The sequence below is a fragment of the Carcharhinus amblyrhynchos genome, chromosome 9, assembly GCF_965287045.1.
Source record: "Carcharhinus amblyrhynchos chromosome 9, sCarAmb.v2.hapA, whole genome shotgun sequence".
NCBI classification, from domain to species: Eukaryota; Metazoa; Chordata; class Chondrichthyes; order Carcharhiniformes; family Carcharhinidae; genus Carcharhinus; species Carcharhinus amblyrhynchos.
The window spans coordinates 21,192,065-21,206,387 of NC_137332.1; the positions used below are offsets into that span (position 1 = coordinate 21,192,065).

At 41.0% G+C, this 14,323-nt stretch overlaps 1 protein-coding gene across 1 annotated transcript in view; it reads left to right on the forward strand.

The window, feature by feature from the left end:
- The first annotated feature begins 325 nt into the window (after positions 1-325).
- The window catches only part of LOC145347635 (palmdelphin-like), a 123,792-nt gene continuing 109,794 nt past the window's right edge, over positions 326-14,323 (forward strand). Inside the window, exon 1 of the mRNA XM_080195287.1 lies at positions 326-381. The gene's annotated coding sequence lies outside the window, so the exon portion shown is untranslated. The remainder of the gene's footprint in view (positions 382-14,323) is intronic.

Consider the following 14,323-nt stretch of genomic DNA (forward strand, 5'->3'; position numbering starts at 1 on the left):
GTGTGGTGACTAATCTTGCATGCAAGAGTGTCACGTGCAACACGAAAAGTGATAGAATAACTGTGACCTCTCAGAATGGTCTCCAACGTAGCTGACTTTTACTGCACCCATTTATTTGAGCAGCAGAACTTTACATAGGTCCAGAACGTATATGTTAATCTGCTGCTCAATCCTGCCCATATGACTGTGTGGTTTTAAACTGTAGCGCTCATTATTCTGTTAAATGGTTTCTTGTGCCAGGCTGTGACCTGAGGAATTTATGATATGATGATGTATTGCAGCACTTACCAGCTGTGAGAGTCCAAGTGAGAGTAGAGCTCCCAGACTGAGCACTTCACTGAACAACTGGTGGGACGGCTGTACCTCCGCACTGCCTTTGAGGTAAAATCTGTTACAAGCTTTTTATAAAATGATAAATCTGCCTAACTTTGTCTTGCTGCTGTGGGTTGGTATTGCTTGTTAAACTTTTCTGTCCTTTCCTATGGAATTAGTCAAACTAATTACAGCAATGAATGTTCAAATCAACCTGCATAAATATTGTCTCATTAGGACAGAACTTATAAAGGGCTTTGATTTCTTTTATGTAAGGTTATAATCAGAGGGGGTGACATGGTGGCACAGTGGTTAGCATTGCTGTCTCACAGTGCCAAGGACCCCTGGTTTGATTTCCAGCTTGGGTCTCTGTCCGAGTGGAGTTTGTACGTTCCCCCTGTGTCTGCGTGGGTTTCCTCCGGTGCTCCAGTTTCCACCCACAGTCCAAAAGACGTGCTGGTTAGGTGCACTGGCCATGCTAAATTGTCTACATTGTCCCTCAGTGTATCTGATCAGGCACCAGAGTGTGGCGACTAGGGGATTTTCACAGTAACTTCATTGCAGTGTTAATGTGAGCCTACTTGTGACACTAATAAATAAACTTTAAAAACAGCCAAGGCGTTTTATACTTTTAATATACGTTCAACCATGTCATTAATTCTGCCGTGATTTTTGCGATCACTGATAAAGCAGTCACTCAGGATATCTCGCTACACATCTGCTCTTGAAGATAAATGAGTATTTATATGGAACATTTAACTGCTTGAAGCTCTCAGCAATATTGCCCTGACATCAGTTAGTATTGATTCTGGACATCTTTTATAAGTGGTCTCTTGATCCCAGCACAAATAAATCTGCTGAGAAAATTTAAATGGATTTTCCAGTTCAACATAGTATCCTTGTGTCTTCATGCCAGATTTGTTATTTTATACAATTAATAAAAAACTTTAAATTAGCTACGTTATGTCCCCACGTAAATGGATTGAATGCTGAATGTCCATCATCTCTCATTGATTTTTTTCAGAGTAACTTGATTGCAGCGTTAATACAAGGCTACTTGTGACACTAACAAATAAACTAAACTAAACTAGATGGAATATGCATTATGTTCCCTTAAGACTTAAAAAGACCTCTGCATTAAAAAACCTCCAACTTGTTTGACATTTAGTGTACAGTGTCAGGGCTCACGTTTTTTTCAGAAAATTCTTCCATATAAGCGCTGTGATCCAAAGGTGTACTATTGATCACAGCTATTCCCAGATCCTTCATCAACTTTCGAAACTTTGCCCAAAATAACAATCGAAAATGTCTGAAACACACAAGAGGTTGGTTGGGCGGTACAGTGGCACAGTGGTTAGCATTACTGCCTCACAATGCCAGAGATCCAGATTCAATTCAAGCCTTGGTTCACTTTCTGAGTAGAGTTTTCACTTTCTCCCCGTGTCAGTGTGAGTTTCCTCTGGGTGCTCCGTTTCCTCCCACAGTCCAAAGATGTGCAGATTAGGTGGATTGGCCATGCTAAATTAACCAAGTGTCAGGGGGATTAGCAGGGTGCATGTGCAGGGTGACGGGAATAGGGCCTGGGTGGGATTGTGGTCGGTACAGACTTGATGGGCCAAATGGCCTCCTACTGCATTGTAGGGATCCTATGGTGAGGTCTGTCAATCTTTTTAACAAGAAAAGAAAGGTTAAAATTTTTGATGCTGAAGCGATGCAGATGGTAATACAGGCGATGAGGCTGAGATTGTACCTGCTGGTGTTATCCACCACTGACCGCACTGGAGTTGGTAAGGCCAGTGGGAGGGAACCTAATTTGCACTGGGTCAATGGACATTAGCTATGCCACTACTAGCAACATCTGCGCAGTTAGAAAATATTCCATCTACCCCATAGTGCCTCTCTCCAGCCTCTCTGAACATTCTCTCTTCCACCTTCTTCCATCAAGAAAAAGATACAAAAGCCCAAGGCCACATGTCAACGGACTCAAGAACAGCTTCCATCAGATTTTTGAAGGTGCCTGCTTATATTAAGTTGACCTTTCTCTACTCCTTAATTATGACTGTAACAATACATTCTGCAGCCTCTCCTTTCCTTCTCCCCTATGTACTCTATGAACAGAATGCTTTGTCTGTATAGTGCAAGACACAATACTTTTCATTGTATCCCAATGCAAGTGATAATAATAAATCAAATCAAATCAATATCAGATTTTTAAAAAAATACTATCTCCCAGTTTTGGGAAATACAGTCTATTTCCCATGCCTGGAATATTCCCTCTGCCTTGGTGGGAGCTACTTTTGTCCATCTGGGGACAGTTCACCTCATACCACTCAATATATATCAATCTTCAGTTTCACACTCAGTTCTAGCACAACCAAGCAAGGATTAACTACAGACACACAGGATCTCTGTTAAACCACTCTCTGATGTTGTTGGCTTTGTACGGAACAAGCATGAATTTTGTCCCCAATAAGACAGATCAGAAAATCCTAGATCTGACAGAGATTCTGTCAAAGTTTCAGTAGATATTTGGTGGAACCCCGAAAAAAAGATTGGGCATTATTTCAGAAATGTACCTCATGTTCGCTCATTTGTTCAACCAGATGTCCCCTCACTTTATGCATATGGCCATAAGGACATTCTGAATTTCAGAAATGTTTGCTGTTCCACTGATGCATTTATACTGCTGTTTATATGATCTAATTTTGCTTTGTAATACACCTGTGAAACTTTGTGACATGAATATAATCTGAGATTATTCGAACATGATGGGTGCAATTTTCCCGCCTCACCCACCAGCGGAATCCTACGGACGGGACAGGAACGTGCAGATGTCCATTGGCCTTGGGTGGGATTTTCCAGTCTTAGGACAAGTGTGGTCGGAAAATCCTGCCCACTATGTCTCATGAATTGTGTTTTGGTTACATTATTTAAGTTTTAAGTTTATTGTGTTAGTGTCACTAGTCGGCTTACATTAACACTGCAATGAAGTTACTGTGAAAATTCCCTAGTAGCCACACTCCGGTACCTCTCTCAGAGAGAGAGAATTTAATATGGCCAATGCATCTAACCAGTATGTCCTTCTGACTGTGGGAGTAAACCAGAGCACCCGGAGGAAACCCACTCAGATGCGGGAAGAACGTGCAGACTCCACACAGAGAGTGACACAAGCTGGGAACTGAACCAGGGTCTCTGGCACTGTGAGGCAGCTGTGCTAACCACTATGCCGCCGTTCTGGTAGAACTTTGCAACACAGTAATAACGTTCAGTATTGGAGGGGGTTAATGCATCAAATATTCTTCATAAAGAGTCTATTGTATGTAGTTCCTGATGCCCTGGGTATATAAGTCTGAACATTTACTTTTAGGAACGGAATAAAAGTCCTCTCTAACAAAGGAGAACTATTCTATTTTAAAAGTGACACAACTTGGAAAAAGTTACGCACAGTCGTATACAGAGGAAACCATGAGTCAGAAGGTGGCAGCGATCACGCTGAAACAGGAATAAAATAAGGAGTTGACAGTTTCGCACAGCCAGAGGTCAATTCGAGTAACTCGACCAGAAGTGTGAATGTTACACTTTAGTGAAATGCATTTTAGTGATGCAGTACCGGTGACTGCACTGCCAGAATGATGTGGCATGTCAAATATTTGACTCAAAGCTGCAACCTTTGAACAGTGACAATGTGTCAGGTCTAACCATTCGAATGTACATTCTGAACCACTGAGGTAATGGCTGCAGATTTGAAGTAGGATCCATTGTGCCCAAAATAAAATCCATTCACCAGCAGGTCTTTAAAAAACATAAAAGAACATAAAGCAAACTGAGAAAAACATATTTAAAACAATCCAATGGTCCTTTTTGTGTCATTTGACCATCTGTAGAACTGTGACAGCAAGACAAACGCAAAAGTAAGGCTACCTTTTTAAAGTTTATTTGGAGAATTCTTTCCCTATCTAAACTTTCTGTGATTGTGTATAATTCATTATTTGTGATTACATTTCCTGTAAGAATTTTTAAAAAATAATGATTGTAATTGAAATCAGAATTCAGAATGTTATGAAATCACTGTGTGATAGAATAGCCAATCCTGAGAGCATATATTCTGCATTGTCCACACTGAGAGTTCTGTCTATTTTGGCCGAGATTAAATATTGTACTTTATTTGAATTTTTTCCACTGGACCTTTGAACTCAAGGCCGCACTCGTCCCGAAACTGTAAAATGCCACCCGAGGTCAACAGATCTTTCCATTGTCTGCCCCTGGCCCACTCCGATTTCTGTGGCAGACAGGACAGTAAAATTCCGGCCGGAGACTACAACACTACATATGGCAAAAAGCTAGCAAGGTAAATTTGGCATAACATAGGGATGTTGGTTTCAAGAGAAATAGAGGCTTCAATTTTGGCCTCAACAAAGTGGGTCTCTAACTTAGCCAAAATGGTGGTGGCAACCACATTCCAGAAGTCCCACACCTGAACCCGGCACCAACCATTTTCATAGAAGGGAGGACCGAGAGCAGGTTGTACCTTGCACAACAGTGGCTCACGGAGGGAGTTGTACATGTTAAAATGCAGCTGCCTTCTGTCAGATCCAATTCTCATTAATTGGATTTCCAAAACATGACTTGTGAGCTTTAGACCTTTCAGGAGCAATAAAATTAAGTATTCAATGCAGATTGATGTTTACAGTACTATCATTTTCATATGGGGAGATGGTGGCATCATGGTAATGTCACTGGACTAATAATCCAAAGCGTCAGGCTGATGTTCTGGATACAAATCCCACCACAGGCAGAATTTGAACTCAATTAATATAATCTGAAATTGAAAGCTAGCCTCATCTATTGCCTCAAAAACCCGTCCGGTTCTCAATCTGCCATCTTTGTCAGTGGCTATTGTTAATGATAATGTTTAATCTTGCTTTGGAGACCATTTTAAGCGTCTATCCTAGATCATAAGAGATAAGACAGACAGATAGTTGCAATGTTAAATCTTTACAATGCACTGGTCTGACCACAGAAAGATTATTGTGTTGTAATAGTGCCAATATGCAGAAATTGGAAAAGATACAGAGAAGACCAGCAAGACAATCCTATGTGATGTGCCATGAGGAAAAATTGAATAAGAGGATAGGAATGCACTTGACTAGAAAAGTTCCTCACATTCTATATGCTCTCAAAAATTATCAAATATAATATGATTCTTGTCTCCCAATCTAAATATGAGGATGCAATGGTACAGTGATATTGTCATTGGTCTAGTAATCCAAGGACTTAAGGTCACGCCCTGGGGTCCCAGGTTCAAATCCTGCCATGGCAGATGGTGAAATTCGAATTCAATAAAAAAATCAGGAATTAAGTTTATTTATTAGTCACAAGTAGGCTTCCATTAACACTGCAATGAAGTTACTGTGAAAACCCCCTAGCTGCCACCTATTCAAATACACTGAAGGACAATCTAGACTGGCCAATGCATTTAACCAGCACGTCTTTCAGACTGTGGGAGCAAACCCACGCAGATACGGAGAGAACATACAGATTGTGACCCAAGCCAGGAATCCAACCCGGGTCTCTGGCGTTGTGAGGCAGCAGTGCTAACCATTGTGCCGCTGTGCCACCACTAAAAGTCCATGAAATGACCAGAAACCATTGTTGATTGTCGTAAAAACCCATCTGGTTCACTAATGTCCTTCAGGGAAAGAAATCTGATATCCTTAGTCAGTCTGGCCTACATGTGACTCCAGATGCAGAGCAATGTGGTTGACTCTTAAGTGCTCTCTGAAATGGCAGTTCATTGGCAATTAGGGATGGGTAAGAATGCTGGCCCAGCCAACGACACCCACATTCTGTGAATGAATCAAAAAAAAATCTCTTGTCAAAAATCTATTCAGCTCCCTCTGAAATTTGTCCAACATCCCTGTCTTCCAGGGTGATACATTTCGCATATCCACCTCCCTCCATGCAAAATAGAATTGTTTTTTCACCTGTTTGCTTCTGAATGCGACTCTGAGCGGAAAAGTGGAAGATTTATTGTCTAAAATGAACATGTTTGAAGAGACAACTTAATTTCAGTCAATAAAATATGAAATGGCATTTGTAAACTGAAATATTAACCAGGATTCTCTGAAGTCACATGCCCCGCCACCGCTGCCAATGAGAACGGAGGATTTGGTGCTCAGCCAAATCTCCATTCCCCACAGTGGGAGAGAGAATCCCAGCCAGCTTGAGGTCAGAGAATTCCAGCCTTTATTTCAGAGTATATGGCAGTGGGTAAGATCAGAGGGCATAACATGAAATTAGTGTGAAGTTTGCACATTCTCCTCGTGTCTTCATGGGTTTCCTTTGGATTCCTCCCACAGTACAAAAATGAGTGGGTTGGGTTGATTAACCATGCCAAATTGCTCTTTAGGGTAATGAGGATTAGCAGAGTAAATAAATGGGGCTAAGGGGATAGGGCCTGGGTCGGATTGTTGTTGGTGCTCGCTCGGTGGGCTGAATGGCCTCCTTTTGCACTGTAGGGAATCTATGATTCTATGAAAGGTTATACTTTCACTTATAAGTCCAAAGCTGTGCAGGTTAGGTGATTGGCCATGCTAAAATTTCCCCTTAGTGTCAGGGGAACTAGCTAGGGTAAGTGCATGGGGTTATGGGGATATGGTTTGGGTGTGATTGTGATCGGTGCAGACTCAATGAGCCAAATGGCTTCTTTCTGCACTGTAGGATTCTGTGATTCTAGGATTCTATAAGCTAGGCAGCCACTTTAATGGCTCAACATGGTTCTTGCTTCCTGATTTCATCTAGGTTACGAGGTGACACATGGCCTTGTCTCTCTCTTTCTCTTTCTCTCTCTCCCTCTCTCAGTCAGTTCTGTGATCTGCTTCCAATCAAAAAGCAGTCTCTTGTCCTTAGCTTCAAATTCAGTGCACCTGGTAGTCAAAGCTGGCAGTCGGACATAGGAATATAGGAATTAGGAGCAGAAGTAAGCAATTCAACTCTTCGAGCCTGCTCCCCCATTCAATCAGATCATGGCAGATCTCCTTCTTGTCTCAAATCCACCTCCCACCTGTTCCCCATATCCTTTTAACATTTCTTTTATTAGAAATATATCTATCTCCTTCTTGAAACCATTTAATGATTCAGACTCCGCCACGCTATAAGGCAGCGAGTTCCAAAAATTCACCACTCTCTTCGAGAAGTAGTTCCACCTCATCTCAGTTTTAAATCTACCGTCTCTCAATGTATACCTGTGACCTCTTGTTCTAGATTTTTCCACAAGAGAAACATTTGGTTATGTCTACTTTACAGGGGAAATGATGGCCTAGTGGCATTATCACTAGACTATTAATCCAGAAATTTAGCTCATGACCTGAGGACCCAGATTCAAATTACGCTATGGCCGCTGGTGGAATTTGAATTCAATAAAAACTGTTTAAAATTAAGAATCTACTGATGACCATGAAACCATTGTCGATTGTCAGAAAAACTCATTTGGCTCACTAATATCCTTTAGGGAAGGAAATCTGCCGTCCTTACCCAGTCTGGCCTACATGTGACTCCAGAGCCACAGCAATGTGGTTGACTCTCAACTGCCCTCAGGCAATTAGGGATGGGCAATAAATGCTGGCTAGTCAGCAACCACTGATGTCTCATGAATTAAAAAAAAAACCCTTGTAGCATTTTCTATATTTCAATCAGATCCCCTCTTGCCCTTCTAAACTCCAGCAAGTATAAGGCCAAACTGCTGAATCTCTCTTCATTCGTCAAACCTTTTATCCCCAAAATCAATCTGGTGAACCTTCTTTGAACTGCCTCCAATGCCACAATATCCTTCCTCAAACAAGGAAGGCAAAACTAGACACAATGTTTCAGATGTGGTCTCACCAACGCCCTATACAATTGCAGCAACACTTCTCTCCTTTCATACCTCAATCCTTTTGCAATAAACGCTAACATTCCATTTGCCTTTTTTATTACGTGCTGTACCTGCATACCGACTTTCTGAGATTCACGAACAAATAACCCCATGATCCCTCTGCCCAGGTGTGTTTTGAATCTGCTTTGCATTTAGATAATAATTTGCATTTCTATTTCATCAGCCAAAATGGATAACCTCACACTTATCCACATTAAACTCCATCTGCCAAATTTTGGCACATTCTCCCTGCTGATCTATATCTGTCTGTAAAATCTTTACATCTTCTTCACTTCCTGCTTTCCTACCTCTTTTAGTATGGCATGTTGGCCTTCATAGTGAGAGGATTTGAGTATAGGAATAGAAGTGCTTACTGCAGTTGTATAGGGCATTGGTTCGGCCACACCTGGAGTACTATGTGCAGTTTTGGTGAACTTATCTGAGGAAGGATGTCCTTGCTATAGAAGGAGCACAGCAAAGGGTTTACCAGGCTGATTCCTGGGATGGCAGGTCCGACATATGAGGAGAGTCTAAGTCAGTCAGGATTGCATACATTGGAGTTTAGAAGATGTGAAGTTGCTGGTGTTGGACTGGGGTGAGCACAATAAGTAGTCTCACAACACCAGATTAAAATCTATCAGGTTTATCTGGTAGCATGAGCTTTCAGAGCACTGCGCCTTCATCGGGTGAGTGGCCTGATGAAGGAGTAGTGCTCTGAAAGCTCGTGCTGCCAAATAAACATGTTGAACTTTATGTTGTAAGACTATTTACTGAGTTTAGAAGTGTGACAGGGGGTCTCATGGAAACTTACAAAATTCTAACAGGGTTAGACAGGGCAGATTCAGAAAGATAAAAGCAAAATACTGTAGATGTATCCGATAGAATTTAGAAAAGTAAGAGGCAACTTGATTGAAGCATATTAGATTCTGAGAGGGCTTACCAGAATGGATGTGAAGAGGATATTTCCTTTTGTGAGAGAATCTAAAACTGTAATCATTGTTTAAACATAAGGCGTCACCAATTTGATTTGACATAAATTGATTTGATTTGATTTTGATTTATTATTGTCACGCATTTTGGTATACAGTGAAAAGTATTGTTTTTTGCACACTATACAGATAAAGCATGCCATACATAGAGAATGAAAGGAGAGAGTGCAGAATGTAGAGTGTAGAGAAAGATCAACTTAGTGTGAGGTTGGTCCATTCAAAAGTCTGATGGCAGCAGGGAAGAAGCTGTTCTTGAGTTAGTTAGTGCGTGATCTCAGACTTTTGTATCTTTTTCCTGAGAAAAGAAGGTGGAATGCATGGAGTCCTTAATTATACTGGCTGCTTTTTTTGAGGCAATGGGAAGTGTAGCCAGTGTCAATGGGTGGGAGGCTAGTTTGAGTGATGGACTGGGATGAGGAGCCAGTGATGAGGAGAATATTTTTCTCTAAGGGCTGTGAGTGTTTAGACGTCTCTTTCTCAAAAGCAGTGGAAGCAGAGACTTTGAATATTTTTAAGGCAGAGCTACATAGATTCTTGCTAAGCAAGGGGGTGAAAGGTTATTAGGGGTAGGTGGGAATGTGGAGTTGAGATTACAATCAAATCAGCCATGTTTTACTGAATGGTGGAGCAGGATTGAGGGGCTGAGTGGCCTAGTCCTGCTTGTAATTCCTATGTTTGTATGTGTTCACATTCTTTTTAACTCTTTCCAAACCACAACCCTGTGTAGGATCAGTCATGTTCCTGAATTCTGATTGGCTCGGATAGCACATCATCAGTCTCTGATTGGATTAAGTGGTGTATGATCAGTTTCTAATTGGTTTCCAAAGACTGGTGGTCATCCATTGATGTCATTTCCTGTTGTCTCTTGACTCACCTTTAAAACTGGGACTACCCCCTTTATAGCTTTTTCTGTTGTTTCAAGGAATTACAGAACTTAATTTTAAGCTTACCGAACCAAAAGATGATTACATGTTGTAAAGAAACTGACTGCTTCTTCTCTTTTTGCAATACTACAAGGTAAAAGCACTAAACGAGTTTGTGACATAAGGTTGAATATTTCACAGTTGTTTTCTTTACACAATAGGACTTTCTAACTCCCCTCAGAGTCACAGGTATGAATACCACTGATTAGTTTTAATTGCCACTGAGTATACAATGGTGCCAGACTCGGGATGCTCAACCTTGACACTTTTGACTTCCTTTAGATGTGGTTCAGAGCTAACATAGCATATTGCTGTTGGTTTGCACCACTCGAACAGTTCTTAACTAATTTCTAAAATATAAGTGCAGTATAAAGTTTTTCCATTGTTTTGTCTTTAGAAAACAGAAGACAAAATTAATGCTGTCAATTAGTATGTGTTAGGGACAAGATCAGAAACTCCTAGGTACATTCTGAAATTAGCCAAGACCCTAACTTTTTTTTGATTTTGACATTAGGACGAGTATAAGATGTTTCACTTCAGGAATGATTCTATTGACCCACTAGGAAGCTTTCATTAAAACAAACTTCATTTATCAACCAAGTTAAAATATAACAAAAAGAATCAGTGTAACTTTTCCCAATTGACAATACTTAAACATGAAATTAGACCATAAATATGTAACTTCATATGGCTTGTGGCCATGGGATGTTTTTCACTTGTCAAGTGGGGAGAATGAAACTGCTAACGAATAGTTATTTATGTGATGCATTAGTTTCCTGCATTGACTGCAATCAAGCAAAATATCAGATTGAGTTAATTGATTAATTATCACACAACAAAACTCCAAACTACAGTCAACTCCCACTGGTCGTGGGAGTTGCATTCCCTTGAATTCTTGCCAAGTGTAGAATCGCGAACGGCGAACTTGAGCATGGACAGAGTGGGCACAAGTGGTGCGCATTTTCCACTTGAGAGTGAGATGGAAAAGGAAAGAGTTCATCATTCTAAATCACAGATGAGTGAAGCTTTGGGGCAACAATTACAGGTACAGCAACATTCACGCGGACAAACAAATTTGCAACAGAAGAGGTCATGAGCGACAGATGTTGACTTTAATTGCAAATAATTATTAAATCTAAACTTTTCTACACATGAATAACATGACTTGCTTGCAGCTTGTAACTGAATGGGAGTAAGTTGTGTGATAAGCAGATCACATAATTAACACTGGCAACTTACATCTTGATGCACAGTGACAAGGTAAATGACAGGAACAAACACTTGTAGACCACTTACATGAGAAGGTGGATTCCCAAATCGCTTCTGAACTTGTTTAGGGTTCCCCCAACTATTCTTTTAAATGATAGGATTTGTTTGTATGAGTATGTACTAAGGGAAGAATGAATAATAACAATATAATAACAATAAATAAAACATTCTTATGATGAATTTTGTTATTTTATAAGGTAACAAACTAACATCCACTTGAACATATTAAATCATTCCAGAAATGGATTAATATTTTTCTTCTCACTGAAGCATTGAAGTGAACAGTGTTAGTCAATGCTTTACAATCGATTAACGTCTATGTACTTAGACTGTGCCATTCATTGGGCCGCAACTCTCAAAGCTGATACAAAGGCAAGGGAAGTGGTTGATTTGTTGTTTGAGATGGATTAAAGGAAGTGTGATAACTTGCGAACCTTTCAAAATGAAAATTCTATGCACCAAATGTCAGGCCTCACAGTGCAACAGCTCAGAGAACACTTGGAATATTAAAAGACAGACAAAATAAACCCAGAAAACTATTTCAAAATAAAGGTGTACAAAAAGACCTTGAAAGTAAACATAAACAGATTTTAAAATGACTTTCTTTACTTAATTATGTTGAAATTACATTGCATAACATGCAGATTAACTGCTTTTGTAGCAATGCACTTGTCGTATATATAAAATTTCACATGCGTTCCATTGCTGGTGAGTGCATTCATCTATTTGTTATATATATATAAAATTTCACTTGCATTCCATTGTTGGTGAGTGGAGCTCTGTACATGCATTACAGCATGCATGTGGAATGCTTCACTTTCCCCTACTTTAGACGTGGTATAGAGCTAACATAGCATATTGCTGTTGGTTTGCACCACTCAAGCAGCTTTTAACTAATTTCTGCCATATAAGTATAGGATAAAGTTCTGCCATTGTTTTGACATTAAAAAACATAAGACACAATTAATGCTGTCAATTAGTATGTGTTAGGGACAAGATCAGAAATTCCAAGGTATATTCTGAAATTAGCCGAGACCCTAACTTTTTTTTGATTTTGGCATTAGGACGAGCGTAAGATGTTTCACTCCAGGAATGATTCTATTGAGCCACTAGGAAGCTTTCATTAAAACAAACTTAATTTACCAACACAGTTAAAATATAACAAAAAGAATCAGCGTAATTTTTTACCAATTGACAATACTTAAACATGACAAGGTAATACTCTTAACAGCAAACTATCCCTATGGTAAGGAATAACCCCACAGACATAAATCAGACTAAGGGGGTGATTTTACCATTGTGTACTTTTGAGCGTAACGCAGATATAAAGTGGGGCGTAAAGCAATTGGTGCGTGTTTTCACAACTGGTGCCATTTTAAGAGTGCCAGATTTCTGGTGTGGTCAGCCTCTCACTGGAAATGGGCAAGAGGCAGGTTAACGTATCGAAATTTATGCATTTACATGTCATTAGTGAGCCTGATGCTCAATCATCCAGGCTCACCCTCCTTGATGACCTCGTCAGGAAATGATCTCATCGGCGAGAAATAGACATGCTTCCTATGAACAGGAAGCAGTCGACTTGGCCTCGCTGGTAGAACCGGAGGCCATTGAGGACTCCCGGGTAGGCTGAGAGCGAGGGGTGGGGGATTGCCCATTGGGCAGTGCCAGGCTTGCATTGCCACCCTAGCACCTGGGCAACGCCAGTCTGGTACCTGGGGCATGCCCACTGGGCAATGACAGAGGTGGGATTAATGGGGAGAGGGGCCAGTGGAGAGGACTAATGGAGTGAGGGGTCAGAGGGAGTCAAGTGGGGGGGCTGGGGCCTGTTGCCATTCTGCAGTGATCAACGGGGGAGGGCAGTGGAACCGCGATCAGTGGGGGGAGGGCAGCAGGGCCAGGATTGGTAGGGGAGGGAGGAGTCCATGATCCATCTGGGTGGCAGGGGTGTTGGCAGAGACTAAATTTTGGGCCATGGGCCCCCACTATTGCAGGAGGGGAGCTACTTCAGGCTGCCTGCACTAGAAGGGGTCTGACAGCTCTCTCATTGTCTGTCAGGCTCGTGCACATGTGGGCCTGCACATGCGCATTACCTCCCTCTGTAGGCTTTTGGGCATGTTAAACGGTGCACACAGGCAATTGCAGCAAGTATAAGGCTCACTCAGAATTTTGCAGGCAGAGTGTGTATTGGAGAGGGCCTAAAACCACACCCAAAAGACAGATCTAAAACTGTCCTAGTTTCAAGTTCAGCCAGTACTTAGACAAGGTGTGGTAAAATCATCCCCTAAGTAAGCACCAAAAGAATGGGCTCACATGTATGCCTTTTAACACCTCTGGACAGATACAGAAAGACACACGTCTTCTGACTCCCATACAGCAGCCTCCTGAGAAAGGCACTTATTTCCTAGCAGATCCCTGTCTCCAAATCCAGAGAGAGAGAAAGAGTCACAGAGAAAGCTACCTCTCTCTAAAGATTCCCCACACAGCAACTGAGCTGATTTCTCTTTATAAGTGTGGTCCAGACAAGATTCAGTCCCCGCCAACCTAGTCACATGATTTTCCCAGTCTATGTACGTAATCAGGCCCTACTCTGGAAAACCCCAGGGGAAAGCACTAAAAGGACAAAACTGCAGTCCAAATTGAAACAAACATTTTAGCAATAAAGATCAATTATGCTGCTGCAGTAACAACATGGGCTGCCGGTTATGGACAAAGTAGCACCAATTAATAGAATTGACTACTAAAACAAATCTTGCTCAAGAAACATTTCTTAAAGGAACAATATCATCATAGTATGTCAACATTATGTAGCATCAATAATTTAGTAAAACATAAGTTTGTATCAATAAACTCAACTAAGACATCAATGGAAGGCACCTTTAGAGACCAATGGAAGAAATATCTGAAGAAAATCTCTCAGG